This window comes from Balearica regulorum, chromosome 10 (genome assembly GCF_011004875.1).
Source record: "Balearica regulorum gibbericeps isolate bBalReg1 chromosome 10, bBalReg1.pri, whole genome shotgun sequence".
Taxonomy (NCBI): Eukaryota; Metazoa; Chordata; class Aves; order Gruiformes; family Gruidae; genus Balearica; species Balearica regulorum.
The window spans coordinates 12,562,413-12,569,022 of NC_046193.1; positions in this window are offsets into that span (position 1 = coordinate 12,562,413).

The window sequence follows — 6,610 nt, forward strand, 5'->3', positions numbered from 1 at the left end:
AAAAAGGTAGAATCTGAGAAGTAAAAACCTGTAACAGCCAACTAAATACCCCTGAATGTAGAGTCTGGCACTGTTTTTGCAATCTTTTTGTTTAATCTGTGACAGAATTAAAGAAGTAGAATGGCTTCCTGCTTCCTTATGGCTTTTCTAAAGGATCTATGTATTCTATGCCTGGAGTCTAGCTGTTACGTGACCCTAACACTCAAGCTGTCAGCTCTCCCAAGTATTGGGGCCATATTATTTCTCATTCTCAAAGCCCTCTTTTGTCCAGCACCTTTCAGGCTTCTGTCTTAGTAATGCATTATTTATAAAACTAAAGATAAATGTTCAAAATTGCAGGCCCAGTGTAGTGGCCAAATGTGGGGAGAATGTCCTGATGTAGTTCTGAAAAGGCTTTGAGATAGCTTTTGCCTGTTTCCTTACATTGTGATTTCTACAGTTTCTGCTGGTCTGCCCTCTGACAAGAAACTTATGGAGAATGATGTCCATTCCAGTGCAATGAGGTGTAACAGCTGGGTTGTTAGCTTGATAAAAGAACTATGAGAAACAGACATCAGTTTACACAAGCTGATTAAATGATCCTCTATAGGCCAGGTAGTAAGCACTACTGCCTTCTCCACATGTATTTGCTTGAGTGACTAGAGTGCACACTTAAAACTACAGGGAGGGTCTTTGATTGTTAAGCTATATAAGCAACATTTAAATTAATACCTGCTTATGTTGTCTTCAGTTTTCAAACTTGCTTTGGAAACTCAGCTAGTGCAGGTCTAACTGGGTTTAGAATGCTCTAAAACAATCTTCTCTCTAGCTAACAAGGAACAGATGCCTTGTTCTGAAACTCATTTGCTCCAAATTGTTGGTGAATTCAGTAGTACAGATGCTCAAGCAGTGACACTAAAGGCAAAATGGTGTGTTTATATTTGTGTTATCATAAATGTTATTCACCACATTCTGAAGGGGTCTTCTGTGTCCTTAAAGTACTCTGATATTTATTCATACTGTGATAGCAGGAACCTTTTATAGACTGCAGTGGAATCTGCTCTTAGCTGAAGCAATGTTTTGTCTATATCACTGATAATTATGGCACTCTGTATCTGGACTGTAGCTCTTGAAACGTGAAACAGCAGATAAACAGCAAAGTTGTGTGGTTTTTTTAAAATTATTGGTACAATTTATCCTTTCCAGGTCTAGGAGTGGTTATGATTATAGCTATTGTAAACGTGGAAAACACTTCATCATCAAATTAGTAGATGGCTTTCCACATAGCATGAATTTTAATTATATTTTGAGCACTGTAATTTGTCTTGAGTAACACGAGCAGCTAGTTGGCTCGTGCAAGAACTTTGGGGGCAACTTGGAGACAAAAAGGGGAGGTGAATGTTCTGTAATAAGCCAGAATAAGACATGAAATATTTTTCATGTGTAACTGTGCTATTTAAAGCCTCAGATTCTTACTATTCCCCTTGGAGTGGCTTTTGACAAAGACTCAAAGTGTTTACCTTTCTTCAGCACATCTCAAATACTGGAAGTAAACTGATTTTTTTAATATTTTTTTTTTAGCTCTAAACTGGAGTTCCTGTATGTTTAAATCTTGCACTTGTCAAGTCTCTCCCTGAGTATTGGCAAGGGAAAAATTCCTGGATGTGCCTTAAAAGAGGTGGGAACAGCAGAGGAAGGAAAGGTCAAGTGGTTTAATTAAAATAAACAAACAGTGGATCTAATGAAGCAAACCACTTTTTTTGTTGGTTTGCAGCACTATACAATCTATTCTCAAGCTTGTAATTCAAGTAAATGAAGAGACAGGTTAAGAACTTAAATGACCTTTTTAAATTGACAGTACACAGTGAGTGTGTTATGTGAGTGTATGTGATTGAACATCTTCACCCCCATTAAAGGTATATGAGCTCACAATTTGGAGCTGAGTTGCAAAGTTTCCAGTGCTGCCTCTCAAAATAGCAACCATCCTTTCAGAAAATTTCTTTGCGTGACAAACAGGGGCAGTCCTGTGCTCAAAAGTGTTATAATGACAAGATGTTTGGGAGGCAGCACTGGTTCCCTGTTAACTGGAAGGCAGAATAGAAAATACCATTTGTTTATTTTGTAATAAACAAGGCTTGTAATCAGTTTAACAGCTTTGTTGTTTTGTCCACTGAATGGACATGTGTTGTTTCTATAGTTGGTTAAAAAAGGTTTATTGCAGTCTCCTATTTTTTTCTGAAATGCAAGGGGGGGGCGTGTGTGTATCTATAGTATCCTACAAGGATTTCTGTCTCCAAAGAAATTCACTTTGTCTCCCTTTCCCACTACACCCTGCCAGCAGAGTCCCCAGCTGTGATTGATTTGACTTGTCTGTTTCTGCTGCTCTGTGTGCCTGCTAACTGTAGGTACATGTAACTAAGTGGACTGAGAACCAAGGTTTTGTGAACCTAAGAGTGTCTGGGCAAGAAACTCCCTCTGAGTAGTACTTACACTGTTGTTGCTGCTTGCTTCTAACAGAGGCTGATAGTTGATAGATGCTGGCACGGTTCACCACCTTCTTGCCTTGTAAAAATGTGACTCTTGGAAACCTGGCACTGACTTCCTTATGTAATCTTCCCTTTGACATGCTCTGACTTGGGGCTTCTGTAGTGTGTGGGCGGAAGACAACTTAGAGCACTGATGTGGTCTGAACTATTGGAGGTGGTGATTGAGTGGTCTTGGGCTGGCATTGTGCATTGGCAGGGGAGAGAGCCCATGCTGGCAAAGCTTGGGCAGAAGGGGAAGGAACTGGTGGGAGTGGGAAGGATTGGTTTCATCTGGGATTTTTCACCTACCTCTTCCTTTTCTCCCTCACCTCAGGCAGGAAGAAAAATCATGGTAGAACCTCTACCACCTTGTGGTAAAAACCCTGTTGCAGGGGCTATAACAGCCAGGTTTGTTGTCAGGTAATGTCTGCTCCTTCCATCCTGTCTTTTCTGGGTGTAGGTAGTGATATCAGCGAGTGGACTGGGAAGCTAAGATTTTACTATGCACTGTTCCCTCCCTTTGCAGGCAGAACTTCCCTTGGCCTGATTGACTCTGATCCTCTACCTGTCTATCCCCCTTGACAAAGATTATTGCCTACCCTGTGGGTTATGAGATCTTCCTAGCCCCTCTCCCCAAAATAAGAGGCCCCATACTTTCCCTGGAGCAAATACCTCTACAAAACTGCCTTAATTCTCTTCCCCTTCCTCTGTCACTTTCCAGGCTTTCAATTACAGCTGTGACCTCCCCATTGCATTTCTGCTGCTCTTGAATGTTAATTTTATTGACCCCTCCCTCCTCCCAGCTGAGGAACAAGCTTTAGAAGGATTATTCTTCTTGAAGGTGATTAAAGGTGCTCCTTGATTGCCAGACTGGCATCTGCATAACATGCAAGGTCTCTGCTGGGCCAGAGAGGTGGAGAGAAAACGCTTGGGAAACAGGCCAACTGCCTCCCACGTTGGATGAAGCATCATTAAACAGCCCCTTCCCTTCAGGCTCCAATTTCTCTCTCCCCTTTACTAAAGGAACTCCTAAATTAGGAAGCCTGAGATTCTGCTATTGAGATGTTTGCATTTAATTTAGTTCACGTTCTGCAGGGGTTTAAGTTCACCTCACTTATCCTCACCTCAATCAGCAGGAAATACACGCTTTTAAAATGTATTTGTCTTGTACTTGGGTTTGCTTATCGGGGCAGTGACAGTAAAGGTTAGAACTGTGCTTTGTCTTGCATCTATGGTGTGACTGTGTTGGTTACTTAACATCTCTGAGGATAAGCGTACATTGCGTGAGTGAGAGGATTAGTTGCACAGCATTTTAAAGTTATAAAATGAGATGTGTTAAGAGTGATGTCACTGACGGGATCTGTTTCTGGCTGATCACCAGCAGTTGTGTTGGGTCTTGTTAGGCACCCTGTGAGAAACTGAATTCCTAGACTTCAAATTCTTATAAACAAAATGAGATGGGTTAACCCTGGCTGGCCACCAGCTGCCACCAAGATGCTCGCTCTCTCTACCTCCTCGCCAGGACCGTGAAGAAAATACAACAAAAAGACCTCATGGGTTGAGATAAGGAGAGGAAGACCACCATCAATTACTGTCACAGGCAAAACAGACCCAACTTGGGGAAACCTAGTTTAACTTACCGCCATTTGATACCAGAGTAAGATAGTCTTGTTTTTATTTCTTACTAAAACCACCTTCTTCCCTGGCTCAACTTCACTCCCAACTCTTCTACCTCCTCCCCAGTGGAATGGGGGGTTGTGGTCAGGTCATGATACTTCCATCTCAGCTGCTCCTTCCTCACGCTGTTGCCCTGCTCCGGCATGGAGTCCCTCCTAGGTGCTACTGCTTCCCAAACTTCTCCAGCATGGGTCCTTCCCACAGACACTTAGGTTTACACTTCTGCCTTCAATCCCTTTTCTAATATCAAGTACAAATAAGTAGTTAACGTTTTTGAGCTGGGATTTTATGGTTTGGCACTTTTCCTGTGGTCCTGCTACTGTCCACAAAATAGTATTAGTAGGGCAGAGCTGTTACGGTTAGTATCACACCATCTGTGCGTTGCTCCAGTATCCCAAGAGTCTGTACTTGTAATCAGGGATTAAACTACCTTTGCAATTCGTTCTAGTGGGATATGATAGCAAGCCTAGATTGCTCCTAAAAAAATTGCAGAAGATTGAGCCTTGAGTTACTTACTTCCAGTACAATAGGAAAGACAGCTGTATTTGTCAGGCATTGAGAAATCAATACATCTCAAAATTCAAAAAGTTCTAAAGACAAGTTCCTGAGCAGAGATTGGGCATGCTTCCCTAACATGTTTGTTTTCTTCTGTTCTGTAAAAAAACCAAGGTGGGTTTCAACACTCTTCTTGTTACCACTAATATTTTTTTTAGTCATTTTGATGTGTAACAAAATAGGAGACAAAAAAACATTTGTCATCTCTAAACCTAACATAAACTGGATTAGTTGCTTACACTTGTGCATCCCCTTACAAATAGCTGTTACTTTGTTTCATTTGAGGTCTTTTTTTTTCTTTTCTTTTTGTTTTCTTGAGATGTAATAGCTCATGGAAATGGCAGCAGGGAGGGGGAAGCATAAGGCAAAGAACTGATTTAAATGCAGGTGTCCTCCAAAGTGTTTTGGTTTGCGCCAGGGAGCGAGCAATACATCGTGCAGCAGAGGGGGGCCATGTTCATCTCTGACTTCGGGCAGCACTGCAGAACTCCCCGTCGCGGCCTCCTCTCCTGACTTGGTGGGCTAAGCTATGCAGAGTGCTCACCTTGCTTTCTTTTCATTGCTTCTGTGCTGTAAGTAGGTGATTAATACCCCGAAGATCAAATTTTTTTCCAGCTAGCCCTAAAAGCAGTAACATAGTTAAAAAATTATTGATTTTCAAAGTGAAATATAAAAATGACAAGGTGGTTCTTGCATTAAATTGTTCTTTTATTCTTGTGGTTTCCTAAGTCACCCTTTATTAGAGTGATGATACTTTAAATGCATTCATTAATTATTACAACATGAAAGATTATAAACTTTAATTTGAGGAGTTCTTATCTACTGGGAAAGAAACTGATAGTCTGATACTCTTTATTGTTGATTCGTGTTACACTCAAATCAGTATGCTACTACTCTAATCTAAGCAAAGAGGAAATACTCCATGGAGCCCTTCTTCAGCCTCACTTGCTTTGTTTATTTTGTTAGGTGAGCTTAAGTAGGCATTAAAGATCTTCTTTCCTGCCAAGCTGTTTCTCTTCAGAGATTCGGCAGTCAATGCAGAGAGCAGAATTAGTCTGTTTGAAAAGTCTGTCCAGCTTGTATCCCTGAACTGCAGAAGACATCCTGAAGGAATGTTCTGCTCTCATTCAGTTCGTGGCACTTGTGTTTAAAGCTTTGTACAATTAGTGTAGAATAAGTAGTCAATGCTTCTGACTTATGAAGCCATAGGGCATCTCTGAAAAAAGCAGCTTGCATATTAGTCTAACTTGATGTCTAGATTGTTACACAGGGTGTTGATTTTTTTGGATCTTAGTCTCACTCAAAGCAAAACAGAGATATTTACTGTCTTCCCAGTTTCTAAGCTGTGCCTTGTCAAATTCTGTTTGCAGGTACTGTAATGAGGCTTCTGTACAAAGCAAACTTTTGTCTTATGAGAGTATTTTTCCATGGCAGTGGTTCCTTTTCTGTATTGTGTGCTCTGAAGGTAAGATTAATTTATAGATGGAGGGAAAGCCTCTGAATCCTGTATATAAGGCTGTAGTATCTGGCCTTTAGGCACCACAAAAATGATGCAAAATAGCTGTAGCCTTTCTGCTGAAAGCCTTCTCTTGGTTTTTTTCAGAACTAATAATACCATCACAAAAGAGTATCAATAAGGCCTTTTAAACTGGGCTTTTACATATTCCGCTGTAGTTTGCACAGATCTAATCTTACCAATGTTACTTTTAAATAAAACACAGCTTCAACACGTGAACATCTGGTGTGTGAACATAGCTTACTGTCAGCGTATTGAAACTTACTGATTTTTACTGAATGTCACATCTGCTATGAAAGCACAGGGAATACACTATTTCAGCTTGTTTCTGCCCATCAGAGCACCATCCTTTTCTGTG